Below are 25,976 nucleotides of genomic sequence, written 5' to 3'. Positions count from 1 at the left end.
AGTTTAGTCTTGAATAAATATGCATTCCTGTTACTTAATGGTCCTTTCTCAATTTTCAACCCAGGATGAGCAATGAACCATGAATAACTTATGAGGACCTACATGACATAGCTCCTTAAGTCAAGCATTGTATTGTACGATGTATTGCCTGGCTATTTTTGCCTGTCTACTGTAATGCCCCAAGGAAAGGAAGAGGCTTTCAGTTGTTGTTTACTCATTTGCAGTGAGTAATGAAAGCATGGCAGTGCTAAAAGCCAAGGATCATTTGGTCCACAACGTTGAACTTCTAGTGATGAACTGTCCTACTCAACTATGCTAGGACTAATGTTTGCAATGATATATCTGGGCTTCCGTGGAGTAATAACTCACAGCCATATGAGAATAATGGCACCATTGTTTCAAGGAAAATACATGTACCTGAACACAGGACAAGAAGAGGTATTGCTTGACAAAGTGCACATGAGTCCTGCATGGCAGTTCATTATAGGACAGCCCTTATTGGCTTTGCTGTGCGATTATAATTAGGATGGATAAACCAATTCAGATAATACAGCAATTCTCTTCACTATAAGAGAGGAGGTAGCACAACCCAGTGGATAGGGCACTTAGCTGGATGTTAGCACACCAGGGGTCTTTTTCCCAACTCTGCCATTCACTTGCTGCATGACCGTGGGAAAGACACTTCATCTCCATTTACCTTCTCATGCTTTGCAAACACCGAACGTTTAGAGTATAGATTGTCTCTCCCTATGAGCGTATTGCATCTAACACAGGGGTCTCAAACTCAGTTTACTTTAGGGCCAGTGCTAGTCCTCAAATCCTCCCAGTGGGCCAATAATGTCACTGAAGATGGTGTTCAGAAAAGAAAATGTTTATATTGTATTTTTTATTTCGAATTTCTTAGAAATAATAAAACTGTCATACAACTTTATATTCATTGTGGGGAAAAAGTAATACTGCCTCCATGGCTGACTCTGCCCAGCAACTAGTGATGATATCTCTGTCCCTCTCCCCCAGCCATTGGGAGCTGCAGGGGGTGGTGCCTGCAGCAGACAGAGCCAGCATCGTGGCTGCATGTGTCTCTCCTCCGTGGGCCACAGTGGGGAGCTTCTCAGGCCAGAGATGGCCTGCGGGCTTGGACTTTGAGACCCCTGATCTAACACAAGGAGACTATGATCTCAGTTGGGACCTCTAGGTACTATTGTCCTGTAAATAATAGGATCTGACTCCATATCACAACTAACTCAAATAATCCCAAATATCTTTTGAGGTTAGGTTGCCTTGGAATCACACCCCCAGCTCCAAGTGAAGACATAGCCTAAATAATTCCTCTCCCTCCTTGGGGTGGAGTACTGGCCCCATTGAAGTCGATAAGAGTTTTGCCCTTGACTTCACTGAGGCGAGGATTTCACCCTCAGCATTTATACAGCCTTCCGAGGGTGGTCATGTCCCTGCACCAGCATCACTTAGGGGTAGTTTGCCTACTCCATTCCTTTAATCTTTCCTCATAAATTCATCTGTCCAGTTCTTGATCCTTTTTGCTGCTCTTCTCTGAACTCTCTTCAATTTGTCACTATCTTTGCCAATAATAAGGAGCCTGGAGAACTGAACCAACATTTCAGTCTGCCCCAGAGATGGACGGAGCAGGATTAATTGCTTCCCTGCTTCATGGTGTACGATGCTACTGCATATGCAGCTCAATTCAGAATCAACAGTCTGAGCTGCCATCCCACAATGGAAACTCACCCCAGAATGTCTGTTTACCTACACAATAAATACATTAATAAAAAGATAGCAAGAACTCTTGAGGGTGAGAGGAGGCATTTCTGTGTATGGATGTTAACCCTGGAATTCTGGCTAAATGCCGATGAAGGTAATTATGCTCTGTCTGCCCCAATAAATATCCCCTGTAGTTTTACAGGGATATGCTATTCTTCTGACTGCAAGAACCAACACGTAGTGCAAATGTGCACACTTAGAGCAGATGTTGTCTTGCACCACTGAGCTGGTTGCATTTCTCCAGTTATTCCTGTGTACATATGTATTTGGATATTTTTTCTTAGAACATATTTTTTATATATACTATCTACTTCTGTGGCCCCATCACTGTTGTATTTGGGCAATTCATATACCCAAAGAATTCACTGTCCCAACAGTCCTGCAAGGCGGAGAAAGATAATTTCTCTTATTTTACTGATAGAGAGCAGTAAGGCACAGAGAGATGAAGTAACTAAGCCCAGGAATTGAACCCAGCTCATCACAGTCATGTACTTATGGCTGAATCTCAAGCCTACACATCTAGGTCTACAGACCCACTATGTCAGTTGCACCTAGGTGTAGTTTTAAAGGCTGATATTTTCAAAAGGAACTTAAGGGGGTTAGTCACCCAAATTCTATAGGGATCAGGCACCTAACTCCTTTAGGTTCTTCTGAAAATCCCAACCTAAATTTCTGGAGCTGTCTATGACTTCTGCCCCTTTCAGCTGGACCAGCCTGTGACTTTCCCCTCAAATAAGCCCATCATAAAACAGCCCAGCTAATCACAACATGATTGCAAGGTTTCTTCCTGGGAGTTTATATTCCAGACAGACAAAGAACCACTCATCTAAACTGGACAGACCTCTGCCCTTCAGAATCTATGCTCACAAGGACCTTATAATTCAACTCTAAGTACCTCCAAAAGCTTTCTAATCCTCTAATAGATTGCAGATGTGGAAAGTACTTTCCTGATCTGCATTGTGAAGATGCTGCATGGGGGAAAAAAAACAAAAAAAAAAAACCTTGAGAATACAAAAAAAAAGTCTCCAGCTATCTCTGTTAAAGAAAAAAAAATATTGCTAAGATGATATTTTTACCTTTATAGGAACACTGAAAAGATCCCCATGTGCTGGCCTGCTAAGTACTAACAAGGTGCTAGCTGGTAGAATTACAGTATTTCGTTAGCTTCAGTGGCCTGTGATGTACTATTTAAAGTTCTGGATTCAAATCCTGTTGATCACTCATGTTGGAGCAATCAGATACCTGTAAGAGTTGAGTCAACTGAGGAGCAAATATCCTCATTCTCAAATGTTTTTGCAATTAAGTGCTGAATTTGGTTTGCCACAACTGATGATGTGGGATTGTTATTCATAAGAACTCAAGCAGCATCTGGGTCGTCAAAAAAATGACCAGAAATCCCAAAAGTTATATGAATTTTAGCACAAATGATTACTCATCTGAAAATTCATACCAGAAAGGGAGTTATTTGTTATTCTTCTGCTTTAAAATGTTTCAGCTATCCAATCAAGGACCAGAAGCAATACCATGTGACTTAGATAATTTGTGACATGAGGTTGGTTACCTATGTAAGCAGTTCATGAACCCTTAGTCTAAAAAAATACCTTTCCCAAATATTCCATGAATACTTACAGATAACACACACTTTTGAAGACCATCAGGATGGAATTGCAAAAGATTAGCTAGCCGCAGAAGGAATCTTGTAATGCATTGTTTGTCCTTTTCTACTCACAGGTATTGCATATTTAGCAGATTGGCACTATCAAATGGTGAGATTTCATGGGTGCTTTGAAGGTGCTGTTGTTTGGGAAATGACTAAGAGACAGTTGGAGTTGTTCTGTCATTTAGTGGGTAGGTAGGTATGTTGGGAAGGCAGTGTACAACTGATGAGCGAACATCTTTGTTTTGGTGGTTTCACTCTAAATACTTACCTGAAGCTTATTCATACCCATCTCCCCCTTGGTGGAACATCATATATAAACACAGGGTCTCCAATCTGAGCACTTCCATGGTAGCAATACAGGGGTAGGAAAGTGCATCTCTTGAATCCCAAATAATTCAGGGCTTTATATGACAAAAAACAGCCTTTTGAACTCCAACTGGAGACTCTCTGGCAGCCAGAATAGTCTTTGAGGCTTTGGGGCCCTGGTGTGAGGTGCTCACTATGTGATGGGAAGGGAAGCGGACTGCTGGGTTTACCCAGAGCAAGTACTTTGTTGTCATCTCAAGTTACTTTGTGGTTTGGGAAGGTTGAGGGCCAATACTTAATGCCAATTTCCCTCCAAAACATGCAGACCTGATCCCAGATGGATCAGCACGGTCCCTGGCCTCTTCTGGGGGCAGTCTTTTTCCACTCGCCTTCCTGTCACTGCAAAACTGTTACCATGACAACTGTATTTTTGATAACTCCACATTATTCATGCCAGGGGCCATAAGGTGATGCACACTGTATCTGTAACAAGCAGCAAAGAAATATTTGAAAGCACCCTGCTAAGCCAGGATTGATACATTCTGCCTCCTCAAGGTCAACAAAAATTCCGGTGACCCAGGTGCCATCTTGAATGCATTTAAATGCAAAATCCTATTAGGACATAATGATGCTGAATGGAATAAATGCATTTAGCTCTGGCTTATTTTCCCTTGGGATATGTCGAAAAGTCTCACAAAGCATTGGTTTATATTCACGAGGAGTTTGTACTGGCACTTAGATACATATAGATGAGTTCTCAGGCAGTTGTGGGGAGCTGTATTAACATTGATATCCTTCCTGAAAAATAATTATAATAAAAACATTTATTTTCTTATACTGGAAAGGGAAGAAGCAGAGTCCATTTAAAAACAATTTGCCGACAGCTCTTGTCCTGACACTGCATTTGAGATGACTGATCATAAGCTGCTTGTTTAGCAGGCGTGCTCCATTGGCTTCTGAGGTGTGCTGAGGTGAGGGCCTCACCTTTTAAACTGATCATTTTGGTCTCTTTGTGGAATGAGGCAATCTCATTATTATGATCTCAGTTATGTGGGTGGCTCTGAAAGCTTGGAATTGGAGTCGTTACAGTTTGTAGCCTACTTGCTGCTTGTCAATGCTCAGATTGATGATATGTTTGGATATTATTGACTGGCCAATGGTTCCCATCAGTTTGGGATTTCTTTCACTATAATGATACCATTGCATCTCCCAATACTTGGGATGCAGCAGGCACACTGGTAGCACTGCCTGCCCTATGTTGGCTTATTCATCCCTCATGTTGAGGACAGTCCCGCAAATGCTTCCTGAGGCATGAGAAGCTCTCTCAAATCCCACTGGCTTGCATGGGCCAGAGCGCGACCCCTTTCCTCTCGTTGGTGAGCAATTATTCCTATGAGTCAATGGGGCTGCTTGTGGATTACACTGCTACTCATCATATCACAGGCTGGCCCAATGGGATCTGAACACACCCAACACCCCGTAGGACTGGGCCTTTTATCACAGAATCATAATTTAAAGCCCCACCCGGTCCAACGGTTCCCAGCCAACTGAACTATTACTGGTACTTCAGGCTTTAAGGACTGGTAGCCAAGGCTGATTCCTCTTCCCTGACATAATGATTGTTAGGAGTGCTAGTAATAATGTAGGATTCAGGCCTGTATTTTCATCCGAGATAGAATTTTGGGTCTTGTTTGCCCATTTGATTTTTGATACACTTATATTCTTACTAATATGTGTGAGCAAAGGACAAAGACACTGTGTGTGTTGCTTCTGCCTGGCTAGATGGGCTTGTTAGTATAATAGGAATAGATAAGAGCAGTTAAAGTGCTACTGGGCATGGTGGAAGTGTAATATACAAGCATTAGACTGCCTCAATTCCTGTCTCAAGGCAAGGTCAAGCAACCAGTTGAGAGGGGCGGGGGAGGGGGTTGGGGGAAAAGGTATTAACACTAAAAGGACAAAGAAATGCCTGTCCCTGACTGTAGCACAACCTCACTCCTTAACCCTCCCATGGGATACAAAAGCGGTGGGAGAAAGATTGCTGACTCATGACCCCCCAAAGTGGAACATGACCATAAGTTGCAAGGGGTAGGAGCATGGGGATGAATTTAAGGTATAATTATGCCTGCTCAGAAGTGGTGAGAACAGGACACTAGGAAATAAGGCTCTGCGGTGTCAGAGTTATGGACATGCTTGCTTGAAACCAACGCCAATAAACATTGCATTGCCTGCACTTCAGACTTCTGGTCTTCTGCTTTCTGTCTGTGTCACAAGAATCAGAGGAAGGGGTGAAGGGAAATCCCCATAACAATGATGCTGGGCTCCAGGATATGAGACTATGGTTTGGGGCAGTTCCCGCTAAGTCAAGTGCCCAACAGATAAACAGGAGAGGGTGGACAGGTCTTAGCTAAGACTGTGCAATATCTTGAGGACACTGGGAATAAGTGACTGAGTCTACGCTCCCCTACAAAAGTAGGATTGTTCCCTGCAAAATGTGTTTCTAATGCTTTGGCCAGGCTCCTCTATAATCACTGGCAACCCCCACGTCCCATAGAAAACTGTTCCCCATCCATTTAGTAGGGCATTTGCCCATCTCATGGGCCTAAATGTTCTTTTTTGATTCCCTCAATCTTCTCCCAAGTCATGTGGATTCACAGAAAAAAATGTTTCCAACAAAGGTGATGATCAGCCTCTTCTGCTTGCCAGGAGTCTGGTCCATGGCCCTTCTCTTCAGCATGTTCCATGGTGTAAGTTCTGCTCTCTGAAGGAGGCATAGGAAGTCCCTTGTGGTGGCACCAGAAATATTCCCACCAGTAGTTAGATCTATTTCTGCCCCAGAGCACTGAGCAGCTGTGCGAGAGCTTTCCTTTGTCCTAGCGAATCCCTCTAGCACATATGCCAAGGGGGCTAGCGGCTTCATGGGATGAGCATTCCAGTGTAGGACCATTTAGGGTTATCTACCCTTCTCCCCAACATGTGACACTGACCAGTCTACACTGACAGCATTCCCGCTACATCCCCCTATACTGACACAGTGTTCTCCCTCCAGTTTGGGGAGGGTAAGAAAACTACATCAAGGTGCAAAGCTGCTGTCACTGTGAGGCATGGAAGTAATGTGTGATACATCATCCCTCTTGCTGTCTTCAGCCAGCCCTCAGAGAGGCAGAGCAGCAGCTGTAGGGAAAAAGGATTTCAGGTCTCTTAGCTAGTGGGAGTTCTCAGTCACAGCAGTGACTGGGATTCAATTATTTCCAGAAGCTCTGCTGTACACACATACTCTACTCACCCCCAGCCTCAGGAAGCTTGGAGTCATCCCAGCCAAGATGTCAAGTCACTGGGTCTCCATCCATTCCCACCTTGTCCCCATTTTGCATTTTTATATGTCACTTGCCTTGATCACTCCTCGCCCCTGCTTCCGAATAGCTCATGCTGCCGTAATGGAGACACCTGAAACAAAGCCAAGGCAAACGCTACCCCACAGCGAGCTGGATTTCACCTCTTGGTGAGAGAGCTGTGAAAGAGCAGGGATGGGAATATGCTGCCCGGGAGCCCTATGTCTGAGCCAGGGTGCTAGGGGATGAGGAGCTGGTACGGACCCCTTGCACCCCATGCCTGTACTAAGAGACAATAAAAAGCTTCCTATGACCTCTCTCCCTGCTAGCACAGCTCTGCAGCTTCAGCTGTGTTTTTGCCCGATGTTATTAACAGAGGATACGCTCCACAGTACTCCAGACTCATGAATGGCAGGAACATTCAGCTACGGAACAACAAGCAGTGCTAGCAGTGCTAGCAGTGCAAGGGTTCACCTAAAAGAAGGTTTTCAAACTAGGGAGTAGGGAAGAAAATGAATTTCCTGCTGGCGGAAGGTGCCTGAGTGACAACCCCTGGGAACATCAGATTATTGTGAAGCATGGGCTGCTTCTCCCACACACATTCCTCTGTCAGTGTGATTCAGAGAATCATAGAAATGTATGGTTGGAAGGGAGCTTGAAAGGTCATCTAGTCTACCCCCTGCACCGAGTTGGGAGCAAATACACCTAGACCATCACTGACAGCTCTTTGTCTAACCTGTTCTTAAAAACCTCCAGTGATGGAAAGGCCACGACTCACAAGGTAGCGTGTTCCAATGCTTAACTATCTTAAGAGCTGGAAAGTTTTTCCTAATCTCTAACCTAAATCTTCCCTTGCTGCAGACTAAACTGATTACTTCTTGTTCTACCCATGGTGGACATGGAGAACAATTAGTCACCATTCTTTTCATAACAAGCTTTTCCATATTTGAAAGAGAGATAAGGTGGGTGAGGAAATATCTTTTATTGGTCCAATTTCTGTTGGTGAAAAAGAGACAAGCTTTTGAGCTCCACTGAGCTCTTCTTCAGATCTGGGAAAAGAACTCCAAGGATATGTCTACACTGCAATAGAAGCCAGTGCTTGAGCCTTGTTTCTAGGCTAACTCCCCTTGCTTCTACACTGCAATTGTGCTATCTCATGACTCGGACTCAAGGTCCCAGGACCCTGCACGGCTGTAGCCATCAAAACTCAAGTCAACCCAGTGTCTGAGCCCTATTGTTTTGCAACCCCTCACTTGACTCAGGTCCCGGGTGTCATCAGGAAGTATCCCATAATTCCATGGGATGACTTCCTTAGTCCTCTCTATCCCAACAATCCACTCCATTGAAAACAGAAGTCCCCCACCCTCCCTTGGCAGGTCAGTGTTAACCTATTCTGTTCTGATCACCCATCTGCAAGCACAATATCAGAGAGCCTACTGGGTTTGCAACGGAGTGTGAACCCATCAAGCCTTTTGCAAAGTGAGCTGCTTCCTGGTAACAGGCAGGGTGGGGAGTAAATGCTCCCACAGTGCACAAAATTCCTAGGGCTGGAGCAGCCACATTTGGGGGTGCGGGCACGAGAGACTCTGGGATATGGTTACTTTGACTCAGGTCTGCACACTGTAGTTGGATTCCAGAGCCCTAGGTTTGAGCAGAGGTCAGAAAATTCTTAACCTAGGGTTAAAATACAATGTAGACTCTCAAGCCCAGAGCTCCCTAACATGGGTCAGCTGACTTGAGTCCCACGAATGCTGGGCTTACATTGGAGTGTAGACATACCCCTGGAGTGTCACAGCTAAATAGGAGGTGTAACAGATTGTTTAGCATCAGCAGTTAACATATATTCCAGGGGTGGCCAAACTTACTGACCCTCCGAGCCACACACAACAATCTTCAGAAGTTTGAGAGCCGGGATGCGCCTGCCGGGGCTCATGCCCATGGGGAGGGGTTCTCGGTGCTTTAGCCCCACAGGAGGCACCTGCTGTGTCTTGCTGCTTCAGCCCTGCTCCTGCTGAAGCCCCAAGCCCCAGCAAACACCCTGCAGAGCTGAAGCCAGAGGTGATGTGTGGGGCGGTCTCACATGGTATCGACCCCTCCCCCCAATTTTTGTCAGGGTTTGCTGGCCCCTCTCAGTCACATGGTACAGCTGGGCCCCCTCCCTGCATGGCAGCTGCTGGAGCTGGCAAGTTGGGACCTGTGGCCGTGGGGAGAGACAGCAGCAAACAGGAGCAGCAGGGAGAGCCACTGCTTTTGCTACTGCTTCTCCCCATGCAGCTAAAGCAGCAGCCCCTCCCTGCAGCTCCCAGCTGAGGCCTCTTGACACAGAGCTATCACTTTGGAGCTGCAGGGAGGGGCTGCTGAGGACAAGAGTGGGGGTATGCTGGGGGGGCATGACTCAAGATGTTGGGATGGGCTTACCCTCCCCCACTCTCAGCAGGCACCAATCATCTCTGGCAGAAGCTCCTAGCCCCACCCCTCTGCTGCAGAGCAGAAGTCCCGAGCTCCTGCCCCTAGTCTGGTAGGTAGAGAACGGGGGGGTCCACTAGCTGCACTTTAACTGTGAAAGAGACACAGGTGGCTCACAGGCCATGGCTTGGCCACTCCTGATATCTTCTAAGAGACCTATCAAGGTGAAGTAGCTCATTAACACCTCTCTGGTCATAGGCCAAAAAAAAAAAAAGGGGGGGGGGGTTAATGGGTTACAGATGGTTGTAATAAGCTCATCCTGCCCAAGAATTAATTCTAGCCCCTCTCACTTCTGCCCCCTCATAATGTCCCTCCCACCTCATCTCCCCATCAATTCTCCATTTGCATTTGCTCCAACCCCTCAAACAGAGACAAACACCTACAAGAACTCTATCGAGCATTCTTACAACTACAATAACGACCTGCTGAAGTGAAGAAACAGATTGACAGAGCCAGAAGAATACCCAGAAGTCGCCTACTAAGAAAATAACAGAGCGCCACTAGCCATCACCTTCAGCCCCTAACTAAAACCTCTCCAATGCATCATTAAGGATCTACAACCTATCCTGAAGGACGACCCATCACTCTCACAGATCTTGGGAGACAGGCCAGTCCTTGCTTACAGACAGCCCCCCAACCTGAAGCAAATACTCACCAGCAACCCGCACACCACACAACAAAACCACTAACCCAGGAACCCATCCTTGCAACAAAGCCCGTTGCCAACTGTGTCCACATATCTATTCAGGGGACGCCATCATAGGGCCTAATCACATCAGCCACACTATCAGAGGCTCGTTCACCTGCACATCTACCAATGTGATATATGCCATCATGTGCTAGCAATGCCCCTCTGCTATGTACATTGGCCAAACTGGACAATCTCTACGTAAAAGAATAAATGGACACAAATCAGATGTCAAGAATTATAACATTCAAAAACCAGTCGGAGAACACTTCAATCTCTCTGGTCACTTGATTACAGACCTAAAAGTGGCAATTCTTCAACAAAAAAATTTTCAAAAACAGACTCCAATGAGAGACTGCTGAATTGGAATTAATTTACAAACTGGATACAATTAACTTAGGCTTGAATAGAGACTGGGAGTGGATGGGTCATTACACAAAGTAAAACTATTTCCCCATGTTCATTCCCCCCCCCCCACACACACACACTCCCCACTGTTCCTCAGACGTTCTTGTCAACTGCTGGAAATGGCCCACCTTGATTATCACTACAAAAAGTTTTTCTTTGCCCCCTCCCGCTCTCCTGCTCGTAATAGCTCATCTTAAGTAATCACTCTCCTTACAGTGTGTATGATAATACCCATTGTTTCATGTTCTCTATGTATATAAATCTCCCCACTGTATTTTCCACTGAATGCATCCAATGAAGTGAGGTGTAGCTCACGAAAGCTTATGCTCTAATAAATTTGTTAGTCTCTAAGGTGCACAAGTACTCCTTTTCTTTTTGCAAATACAGACTAACACGGCTGCTACTCTGAAACAGGACACACACGAACACTTGGCCAGAGACAGGACTGTGGTCTTCTGAATCTAGCTCCATTTCTCATTCCACTAGAGCACAAGTTTCCCACATCCATGTGCTATGTGACTACAGCCGAGCAAACTTTTTCAGACCTCAAAACAAGTTGTTTTGCGTCAGATTTTGGCTGAAAATCCCAGAAAGTTATTTTAACTGAATCCATTCTCCCATCTCACCACTGTGCACTGTTGCATGATGGGGAGAGAACCTGAATAAAGCAGACATTGTGCCATCTCAGACACTTAATAATCCCTAGTAATTAAGATCAGCCAGTTGAGAGTAGATGATTATTTCGCTTCAGTCACTGTACGTGTTTGAAAAGTTGGGATGTTGTGCCACGGAGACAGCCTTAATGCATTTATTTGTTTTAAACTGCCAGGATGTCTCAATTATTCATGGTACAAGCTTCTTCCATCAAAGATACTTAAGTGATGCCTAAGCACTTCATTTAAATAGGGGCTGTGATGGTGCGCCATTTGATGAGAGAATATAGAGGAAACCACACTGGCTCCTGGTTTGTGTGGAGAGAAAGTTATAAGTCTGTGGGAAACGTCTACGGTAACCTTCCTCAGAAGGATGTGATTTAGAAAGAATCCGCTACTGGGATTGCTTTATTGATAGACCCTGAAATCAGTGAGTGATAGGAGAAGATGGTAAGAGTCCTGAATTCCTCAAGGTTTTCCCTAATTGCCCCATGCCAACCTATTTTTCCTGGGAAGCGCTTTGATTCTACAGAGTTTGCTGCTGTGCAATTCCAATAGATAGATAAATAGCAATACCTAGAGTGAGATACCACTTTAAATGAAACACAATCAGCATACAGATCAGGGTTGGAGGGGCGGAAGATGTACCAAAAAAATACCATACAAAATAACCCATCCTATGAAAACAAGACACTCCACTGCACATTCTTCTCCCCTGGGGAGAGGACGAGAAAACTAACAATACATGCCAGATGCTAGTCGCACTGCTTAATGCAAACTGCTGGAAGCTGCTCAGATACTTCGGTGCTGAGCATGGTGGAAAAACCTGAATAGAATAAAATATGTGCCTCTCGCTAAGAGAAAAATTCTTGTGAAATTTCCAGGTAAATATTTTTGGTTGCCACCCTACTGGTTACCAATGGTTGACTGGTTTTGAAGAGTCTGCTGGGCTACTGGTCCATATGTAGACACCAAGAGAGGCTAGAAGAAAGCAATGGTGGCCAGTAGACAAAGATTCTAATGGAGTCTGCTGGAATTTCCCATGAAGAATGTAGATTTGGTCCAGACCTTTTGGCCTAGCTACAAAGTGTTATGGTTTTCTAGGTATCCAACAGTTCCTTCTTAGCATCAGGGACTGCATCTTATATTTCAAGGAAGTGACTAACTACAATTACCCTGCTGTGTCAGTCAAGTCAAAGTTCCCCCAAGCCACTGGCTTGCCAGGCTGCCACAGCTTTCATAGCCAACAGCACACAAGGGAGTGATGTGGTCAGCCTCACATCCAGGCCCCTTTGACTGTCCTAACCCAATGGGGCAGGTACCCATTTTGCAGCAGGGTGAACTGGAGGGGGGGCTTTTCAGTGTGAGATCAAACATGATTCAAACCCACTCTTCAGCTTTGCAGTCAAGCTCCTTAGTGTGTCGGGGAACAGAAACAGCACAAACTAGAGATGGGCCTAACCCAACCCCTCAGCTTTGGATACCCACAGCCATTAGTGTTCTGGTCCCAGGTTTGAATTTTCGTCACTAGAACCAGCCCTAATGGCAATGCTCGCAAATTATGTTTAGTCAATCTACCTCGTTATGCAACTTGGCCTAGAAGTTTTCAGAGGACACGGAGGGAGTCAGATTCATAGGGCCAGATTTTCAAAGGTATTTTGGTACTTAAATATGCAGTTAGGCCCCTAGTGGGATTTTCAGAAGCATCTAAGCAGGTTAGGTGCCTAATTCCCAATAGGGAGTCAAGACACTTTTGAATTCTAGGTGCCTATCTGCATCTTTAGATCCCATTGAATTGGGGGTCAGGTTTTCAAAGGTAACTGGGTGCCTAACTCCCTTAGATCCCCAATATAGTAGGAGTTGGGTTCCTAATTCCCTTAGACTCCAGTGACAATTCAAACCTTAGCTGACTGTCCAATGCTGCAGACAGGAAGATTACTTGCTGGCCCCTTTAATGCCACCAGCTTCTTTTCTGAAGCATGAGGTTTCATTACCCTTTCTTAAATATACGTTTTTAGTAGTCATTATCCAGGCCTTTTGGAAAAATTGAGCTGCCATTATTGTTTTCCATAATTTTTATTAGTCCTTCTTGTATTGATAATAATGGCTCCATATTGAGGCATTTTAGGAGAACACATTAAGGCCAATCACGTGAATAATTAATTTTTTAAAATTGTCTGAACACAAATGTATACAATAGTCTGTGAAAAAGGGAACTTTAGGGGACTATCAAGTAAACACCACATTTTCCAAGAAGGTTGTGACTATCAAAAGAATAATACAGGTAGGTTTTTTTTTAATCTATTATTCATGCATGCATCCAATTTTAACAGCTTTGAAGTGGTGCACTGCAAAGCTCTCCAAGGTTTCTGTGGATGGAGCTGGTGACTAGAAGACAGAATTCCCAGCTTCTACACCTGATTGCTATTAACTTTGCTGGGTGACTGTCAGCAATTCACTTAACCTCTGTGTCATAGCTTCCCCTATCTATCAAAATATCAAAACGATATTCACCTACAGTGCCTTTTGTGAGGATCATTTCATTAATGTTGGTGAAGTGCTTTGTAATCCTCTGATGGAAGCCGTACAGAAGGGTGAAATATTAGATACTGTACATTTAGCTGCATTGTGGACACCCATATGCACTCACCTAAAGGATTTTTCTATCCTTTCGCTACAATATCTTTATGCAGCATGGGTAAAGGATGGAAAATCCAGACAAACCCCTAGCTTAGCTGGCACCGTTATTTGTCATTGGTTTTTCCTGGCTCTCTTATTAAGCTTGGATTTTCAGACTGTACTTTGAGTATCTCAGATTTGGTGGGCTTCCATTGGACCTTGGTACTCTTTTGTTCAGCAGCTACAATATAAAAAGTTCTGTGTGGAAAGCAGAGACTGCTTTGCTGCTGGCTTCTAGAAGAAGCTCTGTGCACCTCCCAGCTAGTGTCTTGCAACTCTGTGCATGTGGCTTGCTATACCAGGGAAGGAAGAGGAGCAGAAGATGCCATGAAATACAACAGGGATGTTGCCTCTGTAGTGCTGAGATACTGTGGTGCTGGAAGAAGAACAGGAGGACTTGTGGCACCTTAGAGACTAACAAATTTATTTGAGCATAAGCTTTCATGAGCTATAGCTCACTTCATCGGATGCATTTAAAAAAATCAGAATATAGGTATCCAGTGGTTGTGCAGCAATACAGGGGAAAAATCTATTGAATGGGAAACTTTTCACAGTATTGCCAACCCCAACCATTCAAAATTCATGAGTCAGGCCCGAAATCATGAGATTTTTAAAAATACATATTGGGTTCTTTTTAAAGGCCTTCTGGCTTGAGCCTTTAGGAGTCACATTTTCAAGCTTCTCTCTGCAACCAGGAGGGCTAGAAGCTTATCTGAGGCCAGGGAATGGGAACCAGCTTGGAGATGTGAGTCATCCTGCCATCTGTGCATGGAGCTTAGAGTGCCATGTGAGCAGGTGGCTGGGAGCTCACCAGTGTCCCCATATGCAGAGGCAGGAGGGGAAGCCCAAGGAGCCAGTTAAGAGTCTTCTGATCCCCCACATCCCTTACCTGGAACTGAGTGGGGAAAAGTTGGAGAATGAACCTTTTCCCATGTGGGGTAGGAAAGGTATTGGCCAGCAGGAGGTAGATGCTGAGCACTTCATTAGCTATAAACATTGCACAAAAATTGGTACTGAATCAAGACTTCACATATATTTTTAAATGCATTTTTCTTCAGACAACCAGCTGGTTAGATGTGCATGCTAATCGCTCTACGAAACAGCATATGCACCTTTGATATGAAGCTGACAGTGTTCACAAGTGCTTTGCTTTCCTGCCTGGGCTATTGTACAAAGTGCAGACTTGAATCGAATGCTGAACAACCCTCAATCTCTCAGAAAATGCTTTCCTAAAAACACCCAAAGACAGCAGAACCTCAGAGTTACAAACACCAGACTTACAAACTGATCAGCTAACCACACACCTCCTTTGGAACCACAAGTATGCAATCAGGCAGCAGCAGAGACAAAAAAAAGCAAATGCAGTATTGTACTGTGTTAAATTAAAACACAAAGAAAAAAATAAAGGGCAAGTTTAAAAAAAAGATTTGACAGTGTAAGAAAACCGTTTCTGAGCTATTTCATTTAAGATGGTTGAAAGCAGCATTTGTCTTCTGCCCAGTAAAATTTCAAAACTGCATTAAGTCAATGTTCAGTTCTAAACTTTTGAAAGTACAACCATAACTTTTTATTCAGAGTTACGAACAACCTCCATTCCTGAGGTGTTTGTAACTCTGAGGTTCTGTAATCCATTTTGCAAAGAAGAATGGGAAAATGGTCGGTGGAGTTACATTACAGTCAAAACCAGAGGAAGGAAGTTTATTACTACATTATAGTTAGGACCCTACCAAATTCACAGTCCGTTTTGGTCAATTTCACAGTCATAGAATTTTTTTTTTAAGTAAATTTCATTATTTCACTTATTTAAATTTGAAATTTCACAGTGTTGTAATTGTAGGGGTCCTGACCCAAAAAAGGAGTGTATGTGTGTGTGGGGGGGGGAAGTCACATGATTGTAGGTGGGGTTGTGGTACTGATACCCTTACTTCCGCGTTCCTGCTGGCAGCAGTGCTGCTTTAAGAGCTGGGCAGCTGGAGAGCAGCAGCTGCTGTCCAGGAGCCCAGCTCTGAAGGCAGAGCAACCACCAGCAGCAGGGTAGAAGTACGTACGGCATAGTACGGCATTGCCACCCTTACTTCTGCGCTGCTGCCTGCAGAGCTGGGCCCTCGGTCAGCAGCCGCTGCTCTCTGGCCACCCAGCTCTGAAGGCAGTGCAGAAGTCAGGGTGGCAATACCGCAACCCCCCTAAAATAATCTTGTGACCCCCCCCCGCAACTCCCTTTTGGGTCAGGACCCCCAGTTTGAGAAACACTGGTCTCCCCTGTGAAATCTGTATAGTATAGGGTAAAACGGACAAAACACCAGATTTCGGTGGGGGGGGGGGGGAGGGGAGAGACCAGATTTCACAGTCCATGACATGTTTTTCACGGCCGTCAATTTGGTAGGGCCCTAATTATAGTAGTGCCTCAAGGTCTTAGTCAAGACCAGGGCTCCAGTGCACTGGGCACTGTGCAGATACATAGTCCTTGCCCCAAACCTCACAATCTAAGTAGTCAAAATAGACAAACAGTGGAAGGGGAAACAGAGGCACAGACACGTGAGAGGAATCACCCAAGCTCATAAAGCTAATGAGTTGCAGAGCCAGGAACAGAATCCAGGCTTCCTGGTCCAATGTCCTATCCATTAGGCTGCACTGCCTCCTGAATAGCCTTGAAATCTAATCAGACTTTGAATTCTGTGCTTCAGGCCCTTCTAGACTATTCACCAATTAGCTCTCTCTAGACATGATCATTCAAAGCTTCCCTGGGAATGTTGCCTGACTAGAGACTGCAGGATAGAACAACTACAAACTTGCATCAGTAGAACTACGTCACTGGGGGGGGAGGGGGAAATCCACCCTCTGTGAGCAACACAGTTATACCAACCTCACCCCAGAGACAGCTTCTCCAGTCAACATAGCCTCTGCCTCCCAGAGAAGTGGAATAAGAAGCAGCTCTCCCATCGGCATAGTAGTGTCTTCACTGAAGCACTCCAGTGGTGCAGCTGCATCACTGCAGTACTGTATGTGTAGACAAGTCCCAAGTACCAAATTCCGTTTCTATTGAAGCAAGAAGCATTCATGATTTCTTCCTGCTCTTATCTACTTCTTCTCACCAGCTTGTTCATCCTCTCTTTTTTATTATGCATGCAGTCTAGGATGATAAAGAATTATCTGGGTGATCATTACTCTACTCAACCAGGGCTGTCTCTTGTCCTATTCTCTCCCTCATTACTCATTAAGGAGCTTGGTGTTGCTGGTCCACGGATGGGACTTATCACCTGGATCCTTTTTCCCCCTCATTTTTTAAGATGCAGACTTGTGTGATAGATTCAAGCTCTCCAAAGTCTGCATAAACAGATACTATATTGCCTTGTCACTTATTAGCTTTTAAATGATCTTCCTATATCTGGCTGCCCTCTGTGTCACTGCGTGATGGCCTTCTATCACTCACTCTGAAGTGCTGGTACACTTTGCTCTTTGCCTTTAATTAGCTAAGTCAAATATCAGCACTGTTTATAATCTGTTGAAGGTTTAAGAGTGGAAAGACACTGGCAAAAGGAAGCCTTGGTGTCTTGTGGGTAGAGCTGAGGGACAGGGAGCTAGAGCAAATGGAGGGGTATTCAGATCTTGAATCCCATCTGAGTCATTGAAATTATCTGTTTTGGGGCTGGGACAAGGCTGGCTATAATTGGTATTGCAGCAGTGCCTAGCCAGCCCACCCAATATCTGGGGACCACTGTACTAGCAACTGTACAGACCAAGAGACAGAGAACTTAGAATCTAGAGACACAACAGATTGGAAGGGAATCAATTTTCCCAAGCTCTCACATCATAGGTCAGCAACAGAGCCCAGAAGAGAAGCAACAATTCCTGAAACACAGCTCAGTGCCCTGTCCACCAGACTACGCTGCCCCCATTGAGAACTTCTTGAGGTAAATCTTTAGCTGAGACTCTTGCCCTCTGTCTTAGCACTCAAGCCTGCAAACACTTACCCAGGTGCATAACATTAAGCATGTGCATAGTTCCATTGGGGGAGATCCTGGCCCCAGTTAAGTCAATGTGAAAACACTTAGTGATGTCAGTGCGGCTAGGATTTCACACATTGATGTCAGTAGCACAGCTGATGTATGTGTTTGCCCTGAAGTCTGATCAGGATCTGGATGAACTTTCCTGGGTAAGCAAGGACACTTACAATCAGGGCAGCATGAGCAAGCAATAATCAGTGCAGCCTTATGCTCAATTTTGAGTTTTACAAAATTTAGGCCCTGATCCTGCAAGCTGTGTCCTGCACAGAGCCCCTTCAAGCTCCAGGGGGAGGGAGGCATGCCTCTGACTCAGATTCCAGGATCAGGACCTTAACTAGATAAAATAAAATTAAAAATCAAAATTACACTGTAGAAAAGAAGTAAATCCAGTTGATTTTATGACAAAATAGCAGCATTGATTGAATCTGTGAATTTAGTAGAGATCAAAAAATGTTTCAAGAAGTGTTAATGATAATCTACATAATTATTGTAAATAATCACTAATTGGGAAAATTCTTCTTCCCAGCATTAACTATATGACATTGGAATTCAATGATGCCAATCAAACTCCCATGAACAGCAGTATGACATGAGTCAAAGTTTTCTTTACAGGAGTTATCAGGTAGGTTGTTAACCTGAAAGCCATTCAAATATTAATTTGATCTAAAAATCATCAGCCATCTATCTAGGTTCTTATTGTGGGGACAAATTCTATAGTATCTGAGCAGCTGATCTTTCAGTATTAGAAAGACAGATACACACATGAATAGACATGGACATGTTCAAGCATACGCACACACAGAAAATATACAAATATCAAACCATCCGCCCCAACGTCAGTGTACCTCTGTTGAATAAATTCAGTTCTTTTAACAGTCCTATCTTAGTTAGACTTAGGGAAAGGCATTTATGTTCTAACTTTATCAATCAAAACACCATGGTGGAAACTCACCTTGTGCCGATGGTCAGCGCAAGAACTGTGCCTGCCTTGTAACCTCCCTCTTAGCCCTTTTTGGACAATGGGATATAAGTGACAAATGGCCTTTCTTTGCTGGCTGGCTGTACATGGGCAAATTTCATCCTAAATGCATAGATTATATTCACATTTTTTACACTATACGCATGTAATTTCAATGTTGGTGTAGCCATGTTGGTCCCAGGATATTAGAGAGATGCAGTGTGGGAAGTAATGTCTTTTATTGGACCAACTGCTGCTGGTGAGAGAGATAAGCTTTTGAGCTGCACAGAGCTCTTCTTCAAGACTGGAAATGGTAACCAGAGTGGTCACAGTTAAATAAGAGTTGGACAGATTGTTAAGCATAAGGGGTAACAAGTTGCAAGAAACCATTTAAAATGAAGGGGGCAATTAACACTTCTGCAGCCAAAGGACAAAGGAGAGTTAGTGGGTTACAAATTGTTGTAATGAGCCATAAAACCACTCTCTCTGATGAGAGATTTATGTCTGGCAGAGTTGTAAATTTACATTCCCAAGCTTGTCTTTTGAGGGTGTTGTGCAGGTTTCCTTCGAGGATGAGGACTGAGAGGTCAGATATGGAGTGATCACTTTGTGAAAAACATTCACCCACAGCTGATAGTGTTTTTGTCTCATCATTTGAGAGTGTGATGATTGTCCAGTGTCATCTACATAGTTGTTGCAGCATTGGAGGAGGTACATCACATGTGATAGGCATGTAGAGGTCCCTTGGGCCTTGAAAGGTATGTTGTAGGAAGTATTAATCATTGTAGCAGTGGAGATACATCTGCAGGTTTTGCATCTATTGTTCTGGCAGTGTCTGATGCCCATAATTTCAGCAAGTTAAGGTATTCCATTAGTGGTTCAAACCAATATCAGTCTTGTAACATTTAAGAAATGATATACTTCAACTTGCTTTATATAAATGCATTTCTCTTTACAAGTCTTATATGTGTAACCCTTCTGCCTGTCAGAGTTGGCAGCAACAAGGGCCAGGTTCAGTATCTAGGGGTTCTATTCCAACACCACATTGCAAAACTGGCTCAAGCCCCCACCCAATGACCTGGGACAAATATATACCACCCCCACTGTGTACCTCCAAGAGGCAATACTTCCCCTTTCGCACAGAGGTCTGAGAGTAGCAAAAAGCCTTTTAATAACAGAGAGAAACAATGTGGCATTATGTTGGGGAAACACCACCAACAGAATTCGTAACACAACATATGAGCAAAAAAACCCACCCCAAGCAAATTGAGGCATGTCCTTTCCCTTTGGTTCTTGAGTCCAGAAACCCAAAAATCACCCAAAGTCCAACAACCCAAAAGTCTCTGTTCCTGGTCAGGGCAGCCCCAGAGTTCAAAAGTTTATCTGCAGAGTTTTACCTCCCAACCTGGGTGGAGATGGGGGGGTGTTAAGGGGCACCTTACGCGGTCCAAAGCTGATTGCCCCACCTCTCCATGGGGCTCCGCTCTGTCAGCAGCCCCCCCATGAGCTGCTCCAGGCATCCGACAAACTGCTCTGCTCCATCAGCTGCTCTGCTCCGCCAGCAGCCCTGCAAACTGCTCCGCAATATATCTTCAGGCTCTCCCACTACTTAACATAACACTCAGTGATTTCAGCTCTTAGTAAGTTTACGTCTTTTGTGATTTCAGCTTGTAGTAGGGGAGCCTCAGTGCTGGTGCACCATTAGCCCAAAGTGAATTCAGCTCAGCAGCCTGTAACTAGACTCCTAATAGAATCAAAATTAGCTCCAATATTCCACAGTGGAGGGAGGAGGAAGTGCAATAAGCTTGTAAGGCCCTCACCGGGGGGGGGACCCATACCACCAAGTATTAATACCTACCCCCAACCTCTCTCCATTCACTACGTTTTGGAACCCATGACCCTTGCCTAGCAAGTGCTGCTTAGTTGATGGTGAGTCCCTCCATCATAACAAAAGGCCAAGTACAGGTCCACTGTCCTTGATTCACATAACTGAGATAACAGTTTATTCCTGCCCCAACAACAGAGAAACTGGGGCTCCTACAGCAGCCAAAGTGACCGTCTAGGCAGGGTGGATGGGCCTATGCAAATAAGGTCAGCCCCTGAAGTTTTTTTCCCCCACAAGTCACCATGACTTGCCACCAGATGTCAGGTTAGAGCTCATCCTGACTCCGCTTACATATGTATTAATCAATGGAATGCTGCTATTTTTACAACACAGAGTTAATGCTGAATGCATCCTGTTCCATTTCACCACCTGCCTGGATAGAAGTGGGCTTCATTTCACTCTGAGTAACTGTCAGCAAAGCTATTTTATGATTTCACAAAAATCACTACAGGATTTTGGGGTTTGGTACAGTCAGCTCTACAAATGAATAAATATCTGCACAGGAATACAGTTATCACATAATGTCCTGACATCATGCCATATATTAGGCTGGGGACTTCTGTCTCGTGTGAACTTGAGTTATTTAAAACTAGGCTGGACAAAGCATTAGAAGGAGAAAATCCTTCTCTGGCAGAGGACAGCTGATCTAACAGGTTTTCTGTCTCTAATCTTGGTCATCCTGCCATAGCATTTATTGTACCAGGCAGCAAGTATCACCGTGTGCATATGTTAATGCACCTCCAAACTCAGTTACATAAATAACTCATTGCTGTAACTCTTAGGGGTAAGCCAAGTAGCATTAGAATAAGGAAACTCACGAGACTGTAAAAATACATGGTGTTAAGTCAATGAGTGCAGTAGCAGAAATGAGGCAGGCATATTCTGCTAGACACATATGGATGTCCCATAGTAAAGCCATTGTTTTCTTGTTCTCCAGGTGTCCTGTTTTTAGGCCCTGGTTTAAACAGATCTTCTTAGTCAGCCAAACACTTCAGCACATGCTTAACTTACATGAGTTTAGGGGGAGATTTTCAAAGGCATGAATGTAAGCTAGGCAGCACCCAACTCCCACTGACTATCAATGGCTTGTGAAAATCTCCCCTGTAAGTCTGCATGGGACTTAACCATATACTTGACATTAAGCACATAGAAACTAGGTTCAGCAATGCACCTGACTATTGAAATCCTTATCCTGAAGAAAGGGTTTCCCTGAATATCACTTACCAATTGAATCAACTTTCCAGTCTTCTCTGTCCTGCCATGGGCGATTCTGGGAGGCTGGAAGATTTATGACTCAAAGCAAGTTACCACGACGTCAGCCTTTCGTGCGCTAAATCGTTGGCTATCTAAATGCTGTTTTTTCAAAATGTTGTGTTTATTAAGATAACTAACATAAGCAGGCAGGATGAAATGTTTAAAAGGTATCTCCTCCCCCCAGCCTCCAGTATTATCAATACTGCCTGATAAATAGGATTACCTTTATCATCAATTTTTTTTTTTAACCTTTATCATCAATGGACTTGGCGAAGATTAACACATGATGAAAGCACTTTATTACCCTCCCTCAGACTTCTGAACATTCACACCCAAGGACAATTTTCCACACTTTATCTGGACTGAGGCTGCATTGATTTAACTTGCATTAATCTTTTAAAACCTATCAGATTAGATGGGATACATTTCACTTGATAAGAATTTAACTCAAGTTCGCTCTTTGTGGTTCTCCCAAGCAGCCAAGTTCTGTAGTGTCATATTAATCATGATCAGCCACTCTGCTTTGGAACTTCCACTGGGATAGTGGTTCTTAATCACAATTTTAGTTCCAAAATTACTGGCCAATCTTCTTTATGGGTGCTTTGCTCATTTTTAAATCAATTATACTCAGGGAACATTTAGCTTTAACAAAAAGGCTTTGCATGACATTGTTTCTAGGGCAGGTAGGGGTGATTGAAGGACATAAGTCACCACAGACCTCTCACCCATCATGGTCCAGTATGACCTCATTCTCTCTGGTCTCCCATTTTTGGGGATCCATCATATCTTGACTTGGGAGCACAGAAAAAGAGTATCTTGTAATACCAGAGATGCCCTGGATGGGGTCTTGTGGACAGTTATACACCTTCCTTAAACCAGAGCTCAAGTTTGATGCAAGCATGGCAATCTTCTTACTCACTTTGTTGAGTGCCCTTTCTGCTTCCCTCCCTTGGGGATAGCATTAGGCTCCTTAGTTTGGGAAGTAGGTCTGTGGCTTAGCACTGGAGGAAAAGGAACACCGGGAACAGCTGGTGGAGTCACTATGATAGGTCCCAAGAAGGGCCTTAATGGGAGAGGAAAAGTGTGGAAAGGACATACCTTGAGATCTGAGAAATATGATGCTAAGCAACTAAAGGCTATTTTAATTTGTGTGTGTGCACGCGTGTGCAGACGCATGCATTTTGGTGAACCTGAAAACAAGGGACTAGTGGTGCCAGCCATACTGAGAAATAGCGTGACCAATGAGAGTGCAAGATCTCCACACACACACACACACACAGAGCTATAGTAGCCCAACCTCAGTCTTTTCATAAAATATGCATGTTGCCATGATCTATGGACTCACAGTCCCTTTTGAGTGGAAAGTGTTCAGTGATGAAAACAGCCGCAAACTACAGTCTTCCTAAATAAATAGGCTTCCACAGAGCTTGAGTCCCAGCTTTATCTCCCTTGTGTACCAGGGGCTACATACTGCTTGGATCTCTATGCAGCACATAGTGACATCTAGTGGCTGAATAAGATACTGCAAGTAAACATTTCATTACACTAATCCTAGCATGACCTTTGATTTTGGTAACAAGAATTTGACCTGAATTGATGCACTTCAAATGTGGTCTAGTTACCCCCAAGCAACCTCACTAGTCCCTCCCATTTCCTGCTCCCTGACCTAATAAACCCTATTGGGAGATATCAGGATGCAGTCATATCATCAAACTTCAAGGAGGGCCCGTGTGTGACATCTCATGACACGTATATTACAAGGCTTCCTGGAAGGGCGCTCACATCACCTTTAGAGGAATTGCTTTTCATGCCCCTAGGAACTAATTATGTAATCTCAGCTGGAAATAGAGTTTTGTCCTTTTCAGTATTTTGCTATTTGATTAATTGCCTGTTCAGTTCCTTTCTCACAGATTAGTGAGGCTGTAAACAGAGAGAAAATAGAAGAGGCAGCCCCATAAAAGCAACCAAATATTGAAGAGCTCAAAGTAGCACAGCACAAGAACATAACTATAAATCACAGATTACAGGTGGCATTAAAAATGTGGCAGCCTTCCCTTCATGGATAGGCTAATGAGAACAGTAAAATGGCACTAATTTAATCCCAGCTCAAAATAAGAAATAATGGGAGGAATGGGACATGCCTAAATCTTTACTGAAAATTTATCTCTTTTCTCCTCGAGTACCCTTAAGGCATTTTCCTAGGCCTCTCCCTTTTCATTTAATGCTGGCATAATGGTAGGTTCCGCTTCTTTTTTGCTTTCAACTTTGGGCTGGGTTCTCTTTATAGTTACGGCCGCTGTGCATCACTCATATGATGCAACGGGGCTGTAATCTGGTTGCTAATGTCCAGCAGAGAATTCGCTTGTGGGAGGAGAACTCCAAGCTAGTGCAAGTGTAACCCATTGTGTGTGTGTGTGACTCAGCACAGAGGACATTAGTTGTTACAGCCAGAAGCTAGGAAGGCGTGGCCCTGTAACTCAAACTGGAGCACTCATATGTTTAGCTCCAAAGGTTGCTGGTTCAAGATCCCAGCTGCCAAGTATACTGGATCTAGGCCCTGCCCCTGTGGTGCCCATTTCCCATGCAGCATGTTGGGTGAGGGAAGGGTCATCTCACCTGTTCTCCACAAAATTCAGCCCAGCGGCTTCTACCTGTTTCTGCTCACTGAGGCCCCCAGGACTTTCAATACACAGGTCATTGCTGGAGGGAATGTCATGCTGTGGGATTGTTGCTGAAAGATTTCTTGTACAAGTACACAAGTGTTCACACTCACAGAGTGGTGATCAAACTATATCAGCAGGAGGCTCAGGTCGCTCCAGAAAGGGGGCAAAAACTCTGCTGGAAGTGGAGGGTTTAGCTGGAAGGGCACCAAACAATGTGTGAACACACACCAGGATGTGCCAACAGAAGGAGGTTTGCTGGTAAAACTCTCCAGTGTAGGCCAGGACCAAGAGGTGTCACAACTGGAGTTAGCCCTGAGATTCAGGGAGCGACAACTGGCTCCTGGAAACCCCTCCCCTCCCCAGGGCCTAGCAGGGCTCTGGGGAAGGAGAGAGTTTAGAACTTTATATTTAAAAATTTCAAAGAAAGAAAATTTGCTAATTTTCACCTTCCTATTAGAGGAACTTGCTAGTATTAACCTTCCTGTTATTTCAGAATATGACCAGAGCAAAATACCTGAATATTTCACCTATGCACCCTAAGTGATTTCAGTCCTGATGATAGAGTCAGAGTTTAAGTCCAGAAGGGCCCACCAGATCATCCAGTCTGACCTCCTGCGTATCACAGGCCACCAAACCCCACCCAGTATCTGCACACTAAACACAGCAACCAGAATTAGACCAAAGTCTTACAGCCACAGGAGACTAGATTATTACATGCCACAGGCAGAGAACAGGAAAGACCGAGATGTACCAGTGCCCAAGATCCCCATGATGACTGGGAAATGATTAAATGGGATATACCCAGATAATCCAAGTGAGTGACCTGTACCCACACACTGCAGATGAAGACAAAAAACACCCAAGGTCACTGCCCATCTGACCTGGGGGAAAATTCGTTTCTGACCCTACATATGGCGATCAGTTAGACCTGGAGCATTCGAACAAGAACCAGCCAGCCAAGCACCTGAGAGCCCTGGCCCACCCTCCAATGTCCCATCTCTAGCCATGGCCTTCCCTGATGCTTCACAAGGAGATAAAAACAACCTCCCATAATACCCTGAATTAGAGAGGGTAATCCCTTCCTGACGTTTGGCTGAAACCCTGAAGCATAATCTTGAGGAATACAAGACCTAGACCCAGAAGTGAGCCTCAGAGCTGCTGAGCCCTTTCTCCTGCATCACAAGCAAGCCTGATATACCTTTGCATTCATAAATTTGTCTCAGAGTAGCCTCCGTGTTAGT

This window comes from Dermochelys coriacea, chromosome 19 (assembly GCF_009764565.3).
Source record: "Dermochelys coriacea isolate rDerCor1 chromosome 19, rDerCor1.pri.v4, whole genome shotgun sequence".
In the NCBI taxonomy this organism is placed as follows: domain Eukaryota; kingdom Metazoa; phylum Chordata; order Testudines; family Dermochelyidae; genus Dermochelys; species Dermochelys coriacea.
Note: the sequence above shows the minus strand (reverse complement) of the source record.